At 46.2% G+C, this 21,942-nt stretch overlaps 1 protein-coding gene across 1 annotated transcript in view; it reads left to right on the plus strand.

Moving 5' to 3' along the window:
• Window positions 1-490: 490 nt before the first annotated feature.
• EXOC2 (exocyst complex component 2) overlaps window positions 491-21,942 on the plus strand; it is a 948,514-nt gene continuing 927,062 nt past the window's right edge. Inside the window, exon 1 of the mRNA XM_078688027.1 lies at window positions 491-602. The gene's annotated coding sequence lies outside the window, so the exon portion shown is untranslated. The remainder of the gene's footprint in view (window positions 603-21,942) is intronic.

Here is a 21,942-nt window from a genome sequence, read left to right on the forward strand (position 1 = left end):
TGTTCTTACGAATAAACTACCTTCAACCTGACTACTAGTTCCTGTCTTCTCTACATCGTCGTATCTGTCTTCCTCCAACTGGCCGCCAAAGGGTACCCCGTGATTGCGCCCACACTTGACTCACTCCGACTACGCTAGACTAGCCCTGCTTCGCCTCAGTTATGTACATTCTCTTTCCATCCTTTTTCCTATCCAGAAACTTGGGCGGCTCCCGCCGGAGCTGACCGGGCTGAGACAGGATGCGGTTACCGCTGTATCAGCAACCCACTCTCATCCGACACAACCCAGCTATTCTAAAACCGCTCCTTACAAGAGGGCGGGGGTAATCACTGACGTAGTTAGTGGATTGCATGGATAGGGCCGCTAGTATACTTCACAGCCAATCACTATATCGAAATGCTACGACGCATTAGGATTGGCTGAGATGATCCAATCACAGGTAAACTACAAAATACCAGTCCCTCCCACTGCTGAGCGACTGCCCGTACATGCTCTGCTTTGAGACCGGGTGTTAGACGACCCGGAAGTGTTGAACAGATGACATCCGTTAAAATATCAACAACGAGCCGTGCATGTCAGACTGCGGTTCACGGACACACCTTGTAAGTATTGAATTGAATACATGTTCACCTTAAATAGCGGCATGCAGCCATTTCATTTCAGCATGGGGTCATGTTTAATTATACAGCTTTGCCGCAAAAATGGGTTTAAAAGTCAGGACTAGAGGATGTCCGGCAAGTGCTCATTGGTATTCCTGCAGTTGCACCGTACCACTTGAGATAATGTTATGTCATTATTTTGTATAGTTCATTTTTACCATGAATGAGGCCTCAGATCGTTTTCTGGGTGGGCCCATAGCAGCCACTCTGTTGCTTGGTTGGTAAAGTGTGTTTTTCCTACTGTGTTCCCTTGTGGCCAGAAATTTGACGTTGCGTTCTGTTCACCTATTTTAGTGACAGACTTGTGGCTGTGCTAATGCATGACAGGAAGGTGTTGGAAAGAGTCGAATTTGCGCACACCATCATTATTTCTTTTCTTTATTGTTGTATTGCACAATTTCTACCCCTATGCGGGATTCTCCACCAAGAGTTTAAAGAAACAAGCATTTGCAATGCAATAGGTCTCGCATTTGTGAGAGTTTGAGCTTTTGGCATTGTAAATTACAATACCCTTAATGTATGTGTTTTGAAAACCTGCAAGTATTGTGTAAACACGCACTTTGTACTTATTGGCGTTTTTTACGACAAGCAGGCTGTACTTGTAGTCCATGCTTACCAGAAGCAAGGCTGTTGGTAAAAGAGACGCAGTTGCTGCCAATTCACAAAATCTTTTTCAATTCTGGAAACCTTTGAAAACATAGCGCCAAGACGCTGTCGGGTAATCTAGCACTATACAAAACCTAAAAACATAACCTACTATATTGACTGCTAGAGCAATGGGAAACACATGCATTCATCTTCTGATGGAGCTCTATGTTAGAGGGCACGGTGGCTTGAACCTTTCTGTACCATCACTGTGGTTTGATGGAGCTCTTTGATGTTCAGTGTGGTTGCTGGCTGTATGCAAGCTATGAGCTCTACAGGAGGGGATATGACAGCTGGTACTGCTTGGTACCATGTGAGTGATGGGTGCTTCTTGATACAAAGTTAACAGCGCCGGGTGGCCTTAGTGTGATGGAGTGCCATGACACAGCACTGGTGGTATGCTAGACTTTGTGTTTGATGGAAAATATAAGCCGGAGGCAGATGGTGTGGCGCAGTAGAAAGATGGAATCAGACACCAAATATAGCTCCATCAAGCACACCATCCTTAGTAGAGGCATACCAGCACTACAAGGTCCCCAGCTTTACCACCACTTGTCCTAAATCCTTTAGCATTAGGGGAGAGGATGTAGTCTAATGGCATATGCAATCGATTTCAAATGTGGGGAACATAGTTCGAGTCTCGGCAATGACACTCAACATCCTGTGATTCGGGGCAAATCACTTAATCTCCCTGTGCCTAACAAAAAAAAATTAATGTGTTCTTGTGTAACACGACTGATGTTCATGTAAAGTGCTCAAAAAACCTTCCTGTCAAGTTCGTGCTAAAAAAAGGGGGGGGAGGGGGGAGGATTAGGGTTAAGGTACACAGTGAAACAGATTTGACAGTGCGGAACATCTAAGATAAAACTTTGGGTAACAAACAAAGTGAAAATGGAGTTGCATTGCACCATATATAGAGCATTAGGAGCTATTAGAATTGATAACAAGGACAAGTCAAGTGCTCCTGGGTGAAAACGTGCCCATGCAGAGATCGAGTCTAGTACTGGGATAGTAAACCATTGGGGGTGTTACTTTTGTACTGTACCCACAATAGTACAAGGCCAAGATGAGCGCAGTTCAGTGTGGTGGATGGTCTCCAGATGGATTCTAAATATAGCCTCCTGAGATAAGCACAGTGCCCACACGAAGCCGTGATGAATTACAAATACTGGGCACAAAGCTTAGTATGTAAAGCAGGCAGCTGCCTCAACTTCGGTTTAGGGCTCTGTGCAGTACACACACTGCCGATGATCTTACTCAGTGTACCGGATGGAGGAGGCGTTGCGCTGCTTGTGGGCGACTTAAGGTGTGCAGTTTTCGGCAAAACATACAGCTCCTCGTCTTAGAAGCCCCCACGTCGTTCAAAACTAAAAGCAACTGGCATGGGAACCGTTTATTCTGAAAGAGCTCCTGTTTCTGTTGCGACATATTGTTCCTCAATCCACAACAGAACATGCACTCAGGAAAAACAGCCCTCAGTAACTGTGGATGCAAGGGGCGCAGGAATTACACTGCATAGGAAATCTTCAGAGAAAACGCACAAGTACACTCCTTGGTGAAGGCTATGCAAGTCCACGGAATGCGCCTCGGGGTTTGGGGTGTACAGGCGACCCAGGGCAAAGCCCATGCCATACAATGTGCTCGCGGGTGACTGAGAGGAATGCAGAAAGGCGTGGCATGTAGACTCCACGGGTGCGATGCATGGCCGTGCTCGCCCTCCTGGGCACACAAACTTGCAAACACCTAGTTACCCGTAGATAACATTACATGCAAGATAGTTGGTGAACTACCACAGTCAGCAGGGTTAGATGCCTGCACAACTGGGCTGACTACTTACTAGCCTACGGCAGCATGTTCTCAGACCCCAAAGCTCAGTTAAGCATTCGTCCAGTGTAAACCACGCGATCCTGAGTGCGGCGTTGCTTCAAGGACACCACACTTGGTTTCTTCTTTTTTTTTTTTTTTTTTTTTTACTTTAACACTGAGCACAGTGTCCTTGAAGCGGGCGTTGCGCTCAGTGTTAAAGTTAAAAAATATATAAAGAAACCGAGCCTGGTGTTCTTGAAGCGGCGATGCCCTTAGTGTTAATAATAATAATAAAAAAAAAAACAGAGCGATGTATCCCTGAAGTGGACGCAGCAAAAATATCAATAAATAAAGTGCGCGCAATGTCCCTAGCGGGCGTTGCGCTCCTTTAAAGTAATAAAAAAATATATATTTTGGGCGCATATAGTTGCAGCACGTGCTTCGCGGCGGAATGACAAAAAAAAGTGCCTACCTACTAATTGAAGGAGAACGTCTAACGCTGCAAGTAAACGATCCAGTCCGGAGTGCGGTCCCAAAAGGAGACATGGCGGTGACAAAGAAGCCTCATTTTCAATCACAAGCCAGCGTTTACCATAAATGAAGACGACAGCCAATAAAAAAGATGGGCGGGGCTTCAACTCCACTTTTAAAATCTCCTCTAATACAATATGCCTCGCAGAGCGGGCAGCGCATATGCGCTGCAACGCTAGGCGAGACCTAAAAATGCAAACATGATACATTTTACAACACAACTTTTATTACAGATGCTTGCACAATCATTGGCTGGATGGAGACTGGAGATAGAGCTGCGTGGCCCAGTGAATTAATATTTGGATGGTGAGGAGTGGGTGGATACGTTAGCTCTTGACGTGGTTTTCAGAGTGGGTAGACTGAAAAAATAGGGAAGGCACGTTTCTATGTGGTCCGGGGAAGGGCAAGTTAGCACCGCTTATCTAGAAGCAATTTACTTAAAACGTGTAAAACTAGGTTTAAGCATTTCATTTAATGTATTCCCATAGTGTCTCATTGTCTGTATTTCTATTATGATGAACGCTGCCATTAAGTTATTCTGTGCCGCTCGGCTGATGTAAAATTGTAGTACTTCTTCTTTGTTTGCTAAATGTCCCTGTTTTTGCTTTTCAAAATCTGGTCACCCTAGGATGAATTCAATTAATAACGGATGAAAATGAATAAAGACTTTTAGCTACACAGAGTCAAATGTCTTATGGTTCTAAACAAGGGTATGTGCTCTGGTTTTCATTGTAGCTTAAGCATTAAAATATCACCCCCACAAACTCTTCCTGCACCAATCCTTACGAAACATCCTTGGCCTGATTGTTTTTAACTTAGTGCACAGATTTAACGCCTAAAAGAATTAAACACAAAGCATTATGCTTTCATCTAGAATGGGAGAGAGAAAGATTTAACCACGTAGTGGCTGAATTGCACAACGTGAAAATAGGAAACCATGCATCAATCCTGGCTTCTTCTTGTCCACATTGTGTTTTTAGGTTTCGCCTGGCGATCCGCTGCGCAGCAGCATTCGCTCAGGCGAAATCATTTGAGAACAGTATGTGGCTTTGTCCTGCCTGCCTCTCTTTTCCATTGGCTAGCTCCATAAATGGAGGCTAGCCATTGGAAGAGAGAGGCGTCCGTCATTGTCCGAGGCGATTCGTGGGCATTCCGGCGATTTTTTTTTTTTCCCCTCTCCGCCCCTTTGTGAACGTCATTGCGGCGGTGGGAGGTTGCTTTTTTTTCCAGCAAAGTTGTGTTTTCGTCATTCCGCCGAAGATGGCGGCCGGGCAGTAGCTTACTTGCGAAGCTCCGTCTTGAAACTTTCGAGTTCGTATATGTAATGTACCTTTTGCACCTCTTGTATTTTGTCTGCTCACAATTGTCACTTTTGCCTCATGTAACTTAACGTCTGCTTTTGTAATTTGTTCACTCGGTAATCACAGTGACTCGTGATTTCCGAGACTCTCGTTCTGTGGGGCTTCCACTCATTGAGGCCCAGATCCCGCCACGGCCATGGGAGCCTCACCTCTCCGGGACGCGGCTCCCATCTACCTTGCTGTATCTCCCGCTTTTATTGGTCTTTTTGGCGATCACATTGGCCTCCGCGGTATCAGGGCACAGAGGTAAGCATAGAGTGACTGGGGATGGCCGGGGGCATAGAGGCGTTATGGGCTGCATGGCAATGTTCTGTACCAATTCCTCACCGGGACCGGTGCAGTGTAAGGAGTGGTTCGGGCAGGGCCCGTCTCTCCCCGCTGCACCCTCTCGTCTCTGCATCACGCCGTGTCTTTCCTTCATGCTGACGCCCTTGTCTTCCAAGAGAAACCTTTGAAGACGCACGTGTTCTCGGCCGTCAGGGGAATTATCTCCAAGAAGTTACAGCGCCTTCCTGGCTGGCTTCGGCGGTTCCTGGGCGAGCAGAGCACGAGACGGTAAGAGAGAGGAACCAACAAGCATTGGTAAAGCGTGAGGGGTGTGTGTAGAGATGGCTGGTCTTCACTCGGGCCCAGCAGTGTGATAGGGGAGGTTGTGTTTATATGTGTGGGATGCCTGATTCCGTGCGCGTGCTCTGGTGAGCGTCTGTTTTATTTCTGCTTAAGCCCTGTAATTTGGCACCGGATGTTTCAGCAGAGAGCTCTCTGCCACTCTGGGTCTCAGGGCGCCAGTGTTGCATATCGAGATTTCCTGAATTCAGAAAGTCATGCAGTTTTACAGAGGGGTTAACATATTCACATAACTACGCATTTAAGCGCTTTACAAAATAAATCAAGCGCTGCAATATTGGACCTATCTTTTCTTGGACTCCGGATATTCTTAAATCGCCCCTGTGCACTATTTGGTGGCTCGTCGAGGCTCTCGGGTGAAGTTATGCTGACGCTTCGGGAAGCTATATACCAAACATGCAGCGTTGTTTTAGCCAGAGAGTGTTAAGGGTAACAGCCCTTAACTTTAGGTAGAAGGGACTACCCAAAGAGGCACAGACCGGGTGGACACATTGGTCCATTTGGTTTGGACTCCGCGTTCTCAGCCCTTACAAGTAATTTGACAACCTCAGTCTTGTGGGAATTGAGCTCATCATAGTCTAAGTCTATTAGATTTCAACACCTGATCACTTGTTTCCGGAAAAGCCCAGACCTAAAAACATGTATTTTGGTGACATGAGCAGAGATGGCGACCTTGTGTTTGGTAACCAACATTTCCTCTCTGTTCCTTTATTAGCTCCTATTATCACTGGTTGAGATGGGCCCATTTCTTTAGACCGGTGCTCTGTTGCCACCCTAAAGTGACCGAAATGCTAATTGCTCAGCTAAATTCTCGATTTTCATAGCACACAAAATATGTGAAGGTTAAAAAAAAGTCAGACAAGATATAGGCAGCAAGATACAGGCAGACCACATTGCGTTCTGCAGGCGTAATTGCTCGTACACTATGGCAGGCTCTGGGTGTGTGTGGCTCTGGGTGTGTGTGGCTTTGGGTGTGTGTGTGGCTCTGTGTGTGTGTGTTCGCACGATAACCCTGACGAGAACTCACCAGCATCAGACAATAGCAATTCCCAACAAGACACAGGCAATTTTCCACGTCTAACAAGTTTTCAACCAGTCTCCGAAACCGAGGTACTATCTGTACTACAAACAATTAAATCAGGCTCTCCTGCGGACCCATGCCCCCACTTTGTGTTTTCCACAATCGCACCAACGCTCTGCCCCTTTATTACCAAACTTTTTAACCAATCGCTCACCACTGCATCTTTTCCTGAAACTTGGAAGCACGCATCCGTGACTCCCCTTCTGAAAAAAGCCGGATCCGACATCACCAATCCAGAGAATTACAGGCCTATCTCCCAGCTCCCCTACCTCTCCAAGGCCTTGGAAAAACTGGTTAACACACAATTGTCCCGATATCTGGAAGACAACTCACTCCTGGACCCCACCCAGACCGGCTTCAGAGCCAACAATAGCACCGAGGCAACGCTGCTGGCAGTATCGGACAGTGTGAGATGCATCACAGATCAAGGAGGATCTGTGGCTCTGATACTGCTCGACCTGTCAGCGGCGTTTGACACGGTGTCACACGACCGCCTTTTAAACATCCTCCTAAGCAAAGGAGTGCAAGCTACAGCTTTAGGCTGGATCAAATCATTTCTCAGCAATCGCAGCCAAGCAGTTCACATGGGCCAATTCTACTCAAAACCCTACCCCATCAGCTGTGGAGTCCCACAAGGGGCCTCACTGAGCCCCACTCTCTTCAATGTCTACGTTTCATCTCTGGCAGACATTGGAAGAAAGTGGGGCATCGGCATATGTTCCTATGCCGACGACACACAGCTGATGGTGAAAATGGATGAGGGATCAGAGACAGCAAAAGAAAAGCTACACGGCTGTCTCTCCGAAATGGCAGACTGGATGCGCAACCATTGCTTAAAGCTAAATGCCGGCAAATCAGAGATACTTCTGTTTGGAGGAGCTAAACTCACATGGAACGCTACATGGTGGCCACCCTCACTGGGATCAGCTCCCACCCCAAAACAGCATGCCAGGAATCTCGGCATCATTATGGACGATGTCGTGTCCATGAAGGACCACATCCGTTCACTTTGGGGCAAGGGATTCGCAATACTTAAACTCCTGGCAAATTTTTTTTCCTGGATACCCTTGGACTGCCGACGCACTGTCACTCAAGCCCTCTTAGTCAGCCGCCTGGATTATGGCAATGCCCTGTTCGAAGGGATGAACGAACAACTGTTCTCCCGCCTACAGGTCCTCCAGAACCAGGCAGCCAAATTGGTATGTAACAAAGGTAGGCGAGACTCGGCATCCGCATGCCTCAAAAGACTCCATTGGCTACCAATGCGTCAGAGGGCCACTTTCAAACTACTCTGTCACGCACACAGAGCCCTTCATAAAACGGGCCCCCTCATTCTCCAAGAGAAAATTGAGTTCTACATCCCCAACAGGAACCTAAGATCAAACCACCTGGCGCTGGCTAAATCTAAGCGTATCTACAAGGCACGAACTGGCGGTCGCGCCTTCTCATACCTGGCTGCCAAAAGATGGAATGAGTTACCCGTAGACCTTAGACACACCACAAATTACCTTCAATTCCGCCAAAAATTAAAAACTCACCTTTTTCCTAAAAACTAACTCCCCAATTCAGTCCTCAGCAGTTTCCTTTTTTTTTTTTTTACAGCGCCGTGATGTCCCATGGGACGAGTGTCGCGCTTTACAAAAACCATAAATAAATAAAAATGAGTGTGTGGCTCTGTGTGTGGCTCTAGGTGTGTGTGTGTGTGTGTGTGGCTCTGGGTGTGTGTGTGTGTGGCTCTTTGTGTGTGTGGCTGGCTCTGGGTGTGTGTGTGTGGCTCTGGGTGTGTGTGTGTGGTAGTAATTGCTGTCTGCTGAGCTCGTCCGTAGGGTACAATAGGTCTCACATTTGCGAGAGATTAAGCTAATGGCAATGTAAATGACAATGCCATTTATTTATCTGTTTTCAAAACCAACACATAAATACCAATTTTGTCATTTACAATGCCAATAGCTCGAACTTTTCCAAAGGCGAAACCATTGCATTGTAAATGCTTGTTTTCTAGGCAATTGCTTTCTGCGCAGTACCTCCTTTTCCTTCATCATAACATGGCAGCTTCTTGAAATACATCAGTTTGGGGCGTCCACTGCATAAAAGCAGAAGGCTATAATGTTTCTCAAACTAAAGTAACACTCTGAGCCACACAAAACACAGCTGACTTTCCTCTTGGTTCACTAATAGCATTGTTGTCGGGGCTGTGGTGGTGGGGGAGCATAAATGTTTCTCAACCAATCAGGATTTATAAAGAGCAGCTAATCACTCGATAGGCTATCTAGGTACTGATTTCATGAGCTCATTTATTCAAATGTATCACTTCTAACAATTGCCACTCAATGCCGTGGTATAGTTTAATATTCTAAACTGAGACAACCAACAGCATACCCCCTCTCCTCGCTCCTCTAAATCCCTGAAGGTCAGCACTCGAACAGGTGACCCTGCTAGAAGGCAGGAATCAACCAAATGCAACACAAATGTTTTTTAAGTGAGTGGGGTCTGACTGAGCACGTTTTAAAATGATTTGTTTTTCATGGTTCATTTAATGGGTGCTGAAGTGCTGCAGGCAGGAAACAAGGCCTGCCCAGCCCCAACAACAAAATTGTCTGCGTCCCCGTAGTAAAATCGGTCTCCAGCCCACCAGGAAAATGCCTTGCGCCAGTGAGTGTCTGCTCACTGATGTTCTGGGATGCTGTGAAAAATAGTGAACAGCGTTTATACATAATTTTATATGGTCCATCCAGGACCGGATTTGCTCTGACCTGGTGAATAAATAGACACTTTCCTATATGGGTCTGTCAGGGCCCCCACATGGTGAAAGGGTATGTCATAATTCGGGAAATCAACAGACAGTATTCATTCATGTATCTGTGCAGTCCAGCCTTAAGTGTAGTGACTGTAGGGAATTAAGAGATCCAGAGGGGAAACTTAAGAAACACTTCTCATACAGGAGTCTGTTGAGTACAGTTTGGAGCAGTGATGTTATGACCCAGGGTACATCAAGGAGGACCATTGGTTTGATGATGTTACTGTCAAAGAGATATTAGAGCATTAGGACTCACTTATTACAACTTTTATCAACTCGGCCAGTTGCTGCATGTAAGAAGGAACTATGCCAAGAAGGAGGAGTTCTTTTTCCAGCCCGAGATATTGTTTACAAGATAATTCCAGAGGGGTTTACCTGTTAAGCCTTCTCAAACAGGCAATACAAAGGACATTACGCTTTCCAAGTGGAACAGTCTTCCACCCAAAACAAAAAAAATTAATGAAGAGAATATGCCTATGTAAGCACCCAGAGTGTTGTTAGTAATAACATTAACAAAATTGTGACCAAACATCGGCATATGGGGCAAGATCTATTTTACTCTTCCTTCAAACCTTTGTTCGCTTTTAATTGTGGTCAAAACATTTGTAAGATGGTAGTTTGAGGAATTCTACCATCAGAAAGTCAACAAATCTGTGTTCACAAAGCAGTCTTCCCCATCATTGGTCATTTCAAGTGTCGATAATTATTGATTTACAAGTACTGACTGTAAAAGAAATGGTTGAGCTATGGTCACACTAAATATACTTTAAATTGATTCACAAATAGCAATTCTTGTATCATCATGTTTGCCATAATGTTCTCCTGTAGTCTCATTTATATTGGTCAGATTACTCAAAAGGTGTAAACCAGATTATCACTGCATTGTAGCAGGATTAACTGTATCACACAAGCGCAACTTGTTGAACATTATAACGAGGAATTTAGGCACTCCTTAGAATGTAGTCTCTCAATGACATGTTCTCATTTTTCTTCCTTGAGCATTGTATTAGGGTATTACTCTGACGATTCGTTGATCATGTATATGATTTTTTTCTAACATTTCAGTTTTTCACACGTGATATTTGTTTATTTACAAATTTTTATCCTAAGTCCTATGTGAGTTACACTGCAGGATATTTTGACTTCGTAACACTAATTTATTGTTCATGAATTTAGCATCCTTTTGAGTTTTAGTTAATAATAACTGGGCCTTAATTTTGGCATTTTTGAATTTGGCACTTTGACAACTTTTGTTTTTAGCCTGCAGTCAGAGAGTGCATGCGCTGCTGTCTCTTGGCAACCTATTGTAGCTTAAAAAAAAGAACCTAAAAGGGGCTTTTAGTCTACCCATTACTTATCATTTGTTGACATCATTTTCACTCTTTTTAACTGCCTTCTAATTTGGCATTGTGTCCCGGGCGTCAGTTCTTGCGTCACTTCTTGCGTCACTTTGGTTCCTTGTGTATCACATGGACGAAGTACAAATGTATTTCTCTTAATTAGTGTCCATCTCCTGTTCGCGCTGTAATTGTGGTACTACATTTTCATTAAAAAAAAATATTTATATGAACACAACCCTACCCGGAGCACTTTACATGAGCACAATGTCCATTACACAAAGTCGCATCCATTTTTTATTTTTTTAGCTTGTGCTTTTAGGGTATAGTTTCAGGAGGTTGTAATTGACAGCTATTTTGCAATGGTGACTCCTTGTGTATGCATTTGTTTTGTTTTGCCCTTCTCTCCACTCCAGCCCACTCTAATACACCCCAGTCTTATCCACGCCACTCTTATTCACTCCAATCGACACCACTTTATTCCTCCACTCCAGACCTACTGGCTTTGCCAATGCTTGCTTTGCAGGCTCCCATTCATAACAATCTTTCTTCTAGTCCCATAGTCTGTTTTCCTTTTTCTTCCCCAATAAACATCACTTTTGTGATTCATAATTTTAAATTCATTAATTTCCAGTTATGTATTCATCATCTCTGCAACACCTCGTCCTAGCCATTTATTATATTTTTAAAGTTTTTTTTCTTGCAACCTGACACTTATCAGCATCCACACAACATAGTGGTTGGTGCACTTTCATAAACATGTGATGTGCATACACACACTTGCCCCCTTACTCTTTGAATACAAATTTGACGTGGAGTGTGTATTTAGCACACCCTATGCTGTGAAAGATGGCTCCCTCCTCCTTTTTCTGATGGATACAATCATTTATCTGTCTTTTGTTTGCTTGTATGTACATACAGCACCCTTGCCTGGTACTTTTCAGGTTGATTATTTATTTGCCTTAAATTATTGGTGAGTTTATTTGAAAATATATTTTCTTTTCTGGTCCTTTTTCCTTTTATACCAGAGTGTCCATACGGTGTTAATTTGATCCATAGAAGAAGTTGCCTTGGGGTTTCGGTATACCTTTATTAAATGTACACAAACACTAGTTTTCTATACTCTATTTTCAATATATTTTCCCGCAGCTCTAAAAATATAATTTTGCTTCTTTTGGTGGAGATTATTGATAAGCCAATGACCTCTCTATATGGGTAGGATGTGCATTTACCATTTGGTCTAGAACTTTTTGCTTGTCCTTGACTTTGACCCCTTTACTTATTATCTTTTTAGGGTGCCACCTTTTCTTTTCCTGACGAAGACCCTGCTTTAAGTTCTTTGGTTTATAGGTTGAAACGTCGACATTTACAATGTTTTAAACTGTCATATGCAAATGGCTTTCCCTGGAAGCACCTCTTCCGGCCCCAGTAAATTTGTGAATAGGTTGCAAAACCAGGGGCCTTGCTGTAATCCAAACCCTGATATCTGAATCCTGGCATAATCAGAGTCTATTTTCAGTGCTATAATGTAATGAGAATGCTACCATATTTTGTCACATCACTGCATGGCACTAAAGGGACAACTGGATTTATAGTTTTACAAGTACATTTATCAAACATCCAATTCCATGGTGAGTAGATACTTTAGAAAATTCCACACCCCTGCAAAGAGTCAATGGGTACATTATAATAAGGAGCGGAGGTAAATGGAGCTTGCATTTCAGTTTGGGAGGAGAAGAACGACTTGGAAAGTTACAGTTAAATGCTGGCTTAAGCCATCCTAATCCTCCTTGCCTGCTCATTGTTCTTCTCTCCCTCCTTTTTAGGTTTTGCCTAGCGAAAGCTGCGCTCTGCGCAGCTTTTCGCGCAGGCGAAATCCTGTTGAGAACTGTAGGGTGCTTTGGGTCGGCCCTCGTCATTGATTGGCTGGCTCCGTAAACGGAGCCTTGCCATTGGACGAGGGGCCTGTCCGTCAATGCCGGACCAGACACGGGGGCGTTCCTGACATTCTTTGCCTTTTGCCGACGTCACGCGACGCCGGGAACGCCCCCGAGTCTGGTCCGGCATTGCCGGCACCTCCCTTGCTCTACTGTCATCACCACAACACTGCGCCCATTTATCCCAAGCTAAACACTCGGAGAGGCGCAGTGACCGGGTCTTTGAAGGCCGCTCTCCCAATGAAAACAAGTTTTCTCTCCGAGTCAGCACGAGCAGGAAGACGAGCAGCGCGCCTCCCAGCTGGCCTCTCGCATCAGCATCCAGAGCTGCCCTGCGCGGTGTGTAGCTTCAGTGGAGCTTCAGAGTGCAGAGTGGAGCTTCAGAGTGGAGCTTCAGAGTGGAGCTTCAGAGTGGAGCTTCAGAGTGGAGCTTCAGAGTGGAGCTTCAGAGTGGAGCTTCAGAGTGGAGCTTCAGAGTGGAGCTTCAGAGTGGAGCTTCAGAGTGGAGCTTCAGAGTGGAGCTTCAGAGTGGAGCTTCAGAGTGGAGCTTTAGAGTGGAGCTTTAGAGTGGAGCTTTAGAGTGGAGCTTCAGAGTGGAGCTTCAGAGTGGAGCTTCAGAGTGGAGCTTCAGAGTGCAGAGTGGAGCTTCAGAGTGGAGCTTCAGAGTGCAGAGTGGAGCTTCAGAGCGGAGCTTCAGAGTGCAGAGTGGAGCTTCAGAGTGGAGCTTCAGAGTGGAGCTTCAGAGTGGAGCTTCAGAGTGGAGCTTCAGAGTGGAGCTTCAGAGTGGAGCTTCAGAGTGCAGAGTGGAGCTTCAGAGTGGAGCTTCAGAGTGGAGCTTCAGAGTGGAGCTTCAGAGTGGAGCTTCAGAGTGGAGCTTCAGAGTGGAGCTTCAGAGTGGAGCTTCAGAGTGGAGCTTCAGAGTGGAGCTTCAGAGTGGAGCTTCAGAGTGCAGAGTGGAGCTTCAGAGTGCAGAGTGGAGCTTCAGAGTGCAGAGTGCAGCTTCAGAGTGCAGCTTCAGAGTGGAGCTTCAGAGTGGAGCTTCAGAGTGGAGCTTCAGAGTGGAGCTTCAGAGTGGAGCTTCAGAGTGCAGCTTCAGAGTGCAGCTTCAGAGTGCAGCTTCAGAGTGCAGCTTCAGAGTGGAGCTTCAGAGTGCAGATTCAGAGTGGAGCTTCAGAGTGCAGAGTGGAGCTTCAGAGTGCAGATTCAGAGTGGAGCTTCAGAGTGCAGAGTGGAGCTTCAGAGTGGAGCTTCAGAGTGCAGAGTGGAGCTTCAGAGTGCAGAGTGGAGCTTCAGAGTGGAGCTTCAGAGTGCAGAGTGGAGCTTCAGAGTGCAGAGTGGAGCTTCAGAGTGGAGCTTCAGAGTGCAGAGTGGAGCTTCAGAGTGCAGAGTGGAGCTTCAGAGTGCAGAGTGGAGCTTCAGAGTGGAGCTTCAGAGTGCAGAGTGGAGCTTCAGAGTGGAGCTTCAGAGTGCAGAGTGGAGCTTCAGAGTGGAGCTTCAGAGTGGAGCTTCAGAGTGGAGCTTCAGAGTGGAGCTTCAGAGTGGAGCTTCAGAGTGGAGCTTCAGAGTGGAGCTTCAGAGTGGAGCTTCAGAGTGGAGCTTCAGAGTGGAGCTTCAGAGTGGAGCTTCAGAGTGGAGCTTCAGAGTGGAGCTTCAGAGTGCAGAGTGGAGCTTCAGAGTGGAGCTTCAGAGTGCAGAGTGGAGCTTCAGAGTGCAGAGTGGAGCTTCAGAGTGCAGAGTGGAGCTTCAGAGTGGAGCTTCAGAGTGGAGCTTCAGAGTGGAGCTTCAGAGTGGAGCTTCAGAGTGGAGCTTCAGAGTGGAGCTTCAGAGTGGAGCTTCAGAGTGGAGCTTCAGAGTGGAGCTTCAGAGTGCAGAGTGGAGCTTCAGAGTGGAGCTTCAGAGTGGAGCTTCAGAGTGGAGCTTCAGAGTGGAGCTTCAGAGTGGAGCTTCAGAGTGGAGAGTGGAGCTTCAGAGTGGAGCTTCAGAGTGGAGCTTCAGAGTGGAGCTTCAGAGTGGAGCTTCAGAGTGGAGCTTCAGAGTGGAGCTTCAGAGTGGAGCTTCAGAGTGGAGCTTCAGAGTGGAGCTTCAGAGTGGAGCTTCAGAGTGGAGCTTCAGAGTGGAGCTTCAGAGTGGAGCTTCAGAGTGGAGCTTCAGAGTGGAGCTTCAGAGTGCAGAGTGGAGCTTCAGAGTGCAGAGTGGAGCTTCAGAGTGCAGATTCAGAGTGGAGCTTCAGAGTGCAGAGTGGAGCTTCAGAGTGCAGATTCAGAGTGGAGCTTCAGAGTGCAGAGTGGAGCTTCAGAGTGGAGCTTCAGAGTGCAGAGTGGAGCTTCAGAGTGGAGCTTCAGAGTGCAGAGTGGAGCTTCAGAGTGGAGCTTCAGAGTGGAGCTTCAGAGTGGAGCTTCAGAGTGGAGCTTCAGAGTGGAGCTTCAGAGTGGAGCTTCAGAGTGGAGCTTCAGAGTGCAGAGTGGAGCTTCAGAGTGCAGAGTGGAGCTTCAGAGTGGAGCTTCAGAGTGCAGAGTGGAGCTTCAGAGTGGAGCTTCAGAGTGCAGAGTGGAGCTTCAGAGTGGAGCTTCAGAGTGGAGCTTCAGAGTGCAGAGTGGAGCTTCAGAGTGGAGCTTCAGAGTGGAGCTTCAGAGTGCAGAGTGGAGCTTCAGAGTGCAGATTCAGAGTGGAGCTTCAGAGTGCAGAGTGGAGCTTCAGAGTGGAGCTTCAGAGTGCAGAGTGGAGCTTCAGAGTGGAGCTTCAGAGTGGAGCTTCAGAGTGGAGCTTCAGAGTGGAGCTTCAGAGTGGAGCTTCAGAGTGGAGCTTCAGAGTGGAGCTTCAGAGTGGAGCTTCAGAGTGGAGCTTCAGAGTGGAGCTTCAGAGTGGAGCTTCAGAGTGGAGCTTCAGAGTGGAGCTTCAGAGTGGAGCTTCAGAGTGGAGCTTCAGAGTGCAGCGTGGAGCTTCAGAGTGCAGATTCAGAGTGGAGCTTCAGAGTGCAGAGTGGAGCTTCAGAGTGGAGCTTCAGAGTGCAGAGTGGAGCTTCAGAGTGGAGCTTCAGAGTGCAGAGTGGAGCTTCAGAGTGGAGCTTCAGAGTGGAGCTTCAGAGTGGAGCTTCAGAGTGGAGCTTCAGAGTGGAGCTTCAGAGTGGAGCTTCAGAGTGGAGCTTCAGAGTGGAGCTTCAGAGTGGAGCTTCAGAGTGCAGATTCAGAGTGCAGAGTGGAGCTTCAGAGTGCAGAGTGGAGCTTCAGAGTGGAGCTTCAGAGTGCAGAGTGGAGCTTCAGAGTGGAGCTTCAGAGTGCAGAGTGGAGCTTCAGAGTGGAGCTTCAGAGTGGAGCTTCAGAGTGGAGCTTCAGAGTGGAGCTTCAGAGTGGAGCTTCAGAGTGGAGCTTCAGAGTGGAGCTTCAGAGTGGAGATTCAGAGTGGAGCTTCAGAGTGCAGAGTGGAGCTGCAGATTCAGAGTGGAGCTGCAGAGTGCAGATTCAGAGTGCAGAGTGGAGCTTCAGAGTGCAGATTCAGAGTGGAGCATCAGAGTGCAGATTCAGAGTGGAGCTTCAGAGTGCAGAGTGGAGCTTCAGAGTGCAGATTCAGAGTGGAGCTTCAGAGTGCAGAGTGGAGCTTCAGAGTGCAGATTCAGAGTGGAGCTTCAGAGTGGAGCTTCAGAGTGGAGCTTCAGAGTGGAGCTTCAGAGTGCAGAGTGGAGCTTCAGAGTGGAGCTTCAGAGTGCAGAGTGGACCTTCAGAGTGCAGAGTGGAGCTTCAGAGTGCAGAGTGGAGCTTCAGAGTGGAGCTTCAGAGTGGAGCATCAGAGTGGAGCTTCAGAGTGGAGCTTCAGAGTGGAGCTTCAGAGTGGAGCTTCAGAGTGGAGCTTCAGAGTGGAGCTTCAGAGTGGAGCTTCAGAGTGGAGCTTCAGAGTGGAGCTTCAGAGTGGAGCTTCAGAGTGGAGCTTCAGAGTGGAGCTTCAGAGTGCAGCTTCAGAGTGGAGCTTCAGAGTGCAGAGTGGAGCTTCAGAGTGCAGAGTGGAGCTTCAGAGTGCAGAGTGGAGCTTCAGAGTGCAGAGTGGAGCTTCAGAGTGCAGAGTGGAGCTTCAGAGTGGAGAGTGGAGCTTCAGAGTGGAGAGTGGAGCTTCAGAGTGGAGCTTCAGAGTGGAGCTTCAGAGTGGAGCTTCAGAGTGGAGCTTCAGAGTGGAGCTTCAGAGTGCAGCTTCAGAGTGCAGAGTGGAGCTTCAGAGTGCAGCTTCAGAGTGCAGAGTGGAGCTTCAGAGTGCAGCTTCAGAGTGCAGAGTGGAGCTTCAGAGTGGAGCTTCAGAGTGCAGAGTGGAGCTTCAGAGTGCAGAGTGGAGCTTCAGAGTGCAGAGTGGAGCTTCAGAGTGCAGAGTGGAGCTTCAGAGTGGAGCTTCAGAGTGTCAAGAGCAATGCCAATAGCTCTAACTTTAACAAAGGCAAAACCATTGCATTGTAAATGCTTGTTCATTCAGCTGCCTCTTTACCCATATGCACCACCACATCAGGTCATTCAGACAAGACTGTCACATGAGCTCGCCCCCCCACCCCAGCTTATTCATTTCTATGTTGAAAGGAGGCTGTTGAGACATGAACAAATAGTGCTTCCTATGCTCCAGTTTAATTACGAGTTATTTTGTTTTTTGCTTTGCCAATGCTGAGCCCAGCTCCTACCAAGAGATTACCCTGGTGGTGAACTGTATGTTCAGTAAATATTTATAATTAACAGTAATACATTTTGGCATAGGTTTTCCGATTTTCTTCCATGGCATCCTGCGTTGTTTTTGGACCGATCTCATAATGTTCCATGTTTGTTCATACCTGTGCATCCTCTGCTTACTATTGGGCTTTAACTTGTTTATCCTAGTATAGGACATTTTGGACAATAAGGAAACTCAAACATTTCCGAACTTCCAATGCATACTTCGATTTTTACTGGGGATGGATGACTGCAGTCACAATCAGGATTGACTTGAAGGTTAGCATATCAATGATTTTCGTTTGTGAATGGCTTCGAGGAGCTTTACAATTAGGTGTTTAGAGAGCAGCCTCTGATGGCCTTTATCTATTCAATGAGTAAATTGTTGCAGATGTTTGGGTGTTAGGGAAATTAGAGGAAATTTAAAAGGAAGTTATGACTTAGGTCCCTGTGCGAAAGTACGTAATAGTTTTGAAATGTTTTTTAAGTAGATTAGCAGATTGTAAGGCAACTTTAAAGGTTGTCAATGTGAACTACTGTGCTGTGTATTTGGAAACCTCTAAAATGTAAGATAGTATGTCGCACAAAGGCTCCACAGAGGCTGTTGTTGGGTATCTGGTTGGGGTGGGACTGCGCTATGGTAGCATGCTGTTAATCTGTACACCTTGTAGAAATCAGCAAGGGTCGTGCGGGGATATACCTATAGTTGCCAAGGCTACTGAGACATACTCACTTGTGGGTGCTATACACCATTAATGCAGTGTACCTAGTTCTCTTCAATTAGCACTGGGGATGTTGCAGCCCGTTGTTCATCAGTTTATGCAGGGTTCTTTGTCCTGAAGACTGGCAGCCAATCAACCCTTATTGCTTTTGCACGTTTGACCTCGAAATGGGACCAGGACTTATAAATGGGGGGCACTTGATAACTTTGCTATCAGACTCTGTCCAACCCATTTTCACAGTATTCAGAGTGTCTAGCAGTCTTGCCCAAGTGTCCCATCATTTTTCTTGGACCTCATCCTAAAGGTTTTTAAAAAATGGAACTTGTTTAGAATCAAAAATACTGTATGTCTTTATTTAATACAATTATTGCAAAAGCACATTTGGGATTCATGCATTATTTAATTGACTAATTTGTCTGTCTAGCATTGCATCTTTTTTTATTTTGACTAATTACATGGGTATTTAGGCAGGCATTTTGGAACTGAGAGCTTTCAGAAACATCTTCGGACTAAATTGCGGCAGATGCATGCAGTGGCAAAGCAACCTTTTGGAATATCACACAGAAAGATTACTTCATATTTGTGAAGCCAGGACTAGCACTTCGAAAATCATTCCTGATGTTATCCCTCCCTAATTAATTTACCACTACCACCATCATTCTTAAAAGTCCAGTGGAATGGGCTTTGGCTGGTCTGTTATTGATTAGCTGAGCACCCTTCTGTAGGACCATAATAGACCAAACCATCTCCATGAGCTAGTTGTCACGTTGAGCAGCGAATAAACTAGTAAGGCAGTGGCCTACTTAGACCATTTTGCTAGCAAGGCGCAGGCATGAGAGGTCCATCCACATCAAACTTTGGTTGGCATACCTTTATCTTGGTGGTGTGTACACTGTCGATTTTGCGACGGAGTATATATATACGGCCAATTTAAAAATCAGCCCTTTAATCACTACATTGTCATTATCTTCAAAAATTCATATACTGGTTGACGCTCCTCTATACTCCTACGCCCCAGCTAAACTCTTCTTTAATTTCCTGATTCATACTGATGACATGTGAATACTTAAACTCCATTTTCAAATATGCAGTTTTCAACTTTTGCAACTTGGAACAATAAGGACATGGACAAACTGCCTGAGCCGAACAGGCCCACAACCCGTTAATACTATTGTGCATTGTCAGTAATACCAGTTGCACACTCACCACACTTCTCAATTCTTATTTTTAACTTTGCTATCAGTAACTTTTAATACACATTTCTCTTTCTGAAATGAGAAATTCCAAAAACTGTCTCCTGATTCTGCTCAGAGTAGGCTTGAGCCTATCCTCAATACCCAAAGAATTTAAAAGTACAATAGCTCTATTTGTTTTGCCAAACTTAACCTGTCCTTGATCTTTAAAAACGTTTCCAAACCAATTTTAACTCCTACTCCTTGCTCACAGTAATGTGTCGTTGGCGTTAAAATCTTGGTAACGCATTAAAGAGATGATGAAAGTTTAATGAGAAGATGTGTTAACCCCTGTATTTTCTCTCTTCACCTTCCTCCAAACTAATTGTGGATTTGTCCCATAATGTTGCCATACCGTCACTGTCAATTATAGATCTATAAAAAGACATTTTTTTGTGTGACATCAGCATATATAATTAGTCAGACAATGTATAGACATTACACATTGGTGATCAACAGACATGGGTACACTCACATAGGTACACTCTATATGTTTGTATGGTGCCTTTTTCATAATAATACATTCAGTGAGTTTTGAATCTTATCTATTTAATGCCGGAAGAAATTAGCAATAGTAAGTACCATAAACAGGGAAACAACCTTACGTCCCCGATATGTTAAGAAAATCAAAGTTGAAGTACACTTTGCTATAAACCAGAAGTAAGTATGTGTTGTTAGAAGGGTACACATCTAAGGCAGGGAAAGGGAAGGGGAAAACAGCGGGGTGGGGGGCAGAAGGTCACACCTGGAGCCCTTATTGAGGGCATCCCCATGGACCAGGAGAGCGAGTGAGCAGGCTGTTTGTTACATCTGTTCTTAGCTAGCAGCCCTTCCATGTTACCTATATCATCTGCTAAAACAGCAGGGGCAGTAGTTGCACCTGCTAGTTGCGTGCACCTGAGGCTCTGAGGCAATGTATAGGGAGGACATGTTGAGCGTTTGGTAGATGGTCTTAGTGCTTTCTTTATGTTAGGCCCTCATGGAGGTTTATTATTGTTTTTAATGTGGGCCTGCAGTTGTTTAGTGAGCTCACTCCATCCGTGCGCTACGGGCAATTTACGTAACCATGCAAACACAAGGAGATAATGGACACAGTGCTGAAACTCGCCCCCAGTCACAGATCTGGGTTAAATCCATCATCGTTTTTTAGCTCACTTAGCCACCCCAGTTCAGACCCAGCCATATGCAAATCAGTCTTGACCCTGTTCCTCATGGGAACAGTCCAGACAGAACTGCCAAGCCAGTTCTTCCCTGGACCGGATACCAGCATCCTGGGACCAGTTTCGGGGTAACACCCCTCATCAGCCAGGCTAGCTTGAATCCATTGGCAAAGTGAGTAAGGGACCCACATCTGGGCATACCCTGCCAACTTAGGGCAAACAAAGCTAACGCAAGGAGATAATGGATGGAGCATTGATTCTTCTACCCCCCTCCCAGTCACAGATCTGGATCAAACCCATTATTGTACTTTAGCTCACTTCACCACCCCAGCTCAGGCCCAGCCATATGCAAATCAGCCTTGACCCTGTTCCTCATGGGAACAGTCCTACCCGAACTGCAAAGCCAGGTCTTCCCTGGACCGGAAGCAAGCATCCTGGGACCAGTTTCGGGGTAGCACCCCTCATCAGCCAGGCTAGCTTGAATCCAGTGGCAGAGTGAGCAAGGGACCCACGTCTGGGCGTACCCTGCCAACTTTACGGAAACATCTGAGTATTTCAGCATGCCAAGCCTGTTGTTCCGCAGTCGCCCGTTGTTTCTGTGTATGCTGCTATTTAGTCAGAGAAGGAGGGCGCAGTGCTTTTCCATTCCATTGTTAATGTACGTCGGACTAGTAAGAGTGTTAAAATAATCTGGTCTTTGCCCTGTCGGTGTTGGGTTTCTTAAATAATCCTAATATACGAGTCTCAGGAGTCCTAGGTTGGGAACTTCAAGTGCACAAGCTAGTGCATCAGTCTTTTGACTCCACTAGTGGGCGAGTCTTGGGCATGCCCACAACATGTGGAAAAAGTCAGCTTCTGGGATGCATATCTGGGGCAGTGTCGAGGAATGGTCAGTAAGAGCTTCCTAATCTAGCCTATGTAAAGTATGCTCTGTGGAGAACATGTATGTATTTGAGATTGTAAAGCGCACTGCTACCCGTCCGTAGGTTTCCTGGCGCTGTATAACTCTGGGGAACCCGTCCTGGTTTCCCCTGTGGGATGGTCCCTGCTGGGAGTCTCCAAGGTGGAGCCAGGCATCCCCGGAGTTGATGGGGCCGTTGTGGAGATTAGGCAAGCTAATGCCCAGAGTTACCGAGTGGAACCCCTGATTAGAGTATGCACCGAAGCGAGAATTATCGAGTCCGCTGACCCAAGTCCACGACCCTGCCGCGTCGGGAATTGAACCCTGGTCCCGGGCCGACTTCTACTCCCGGGTCTGCCGCCTCTAACCAGTGAGCCACACTACTCCACAACATAAAACTGTATTAATTGAAATCTAGTTACATGGTATTCTGTGGGGGTATTGCTCCACTTTCCACTATTCTTTATTAT

This window comes from Lissotriton helveticus, chromosome 4_1 (assembly GCF_964261635.1).
Source record: "Lissotriton helveticus chromosome 4_1, aLisHel1.1, whole genome shotgun sequence".
Lineage (NCBI taxonomy): Eukaryota > Metazoa > Chordata > Amphibia > Caudata > Salamandridae > Lissotriton > Lissotriton helveticus.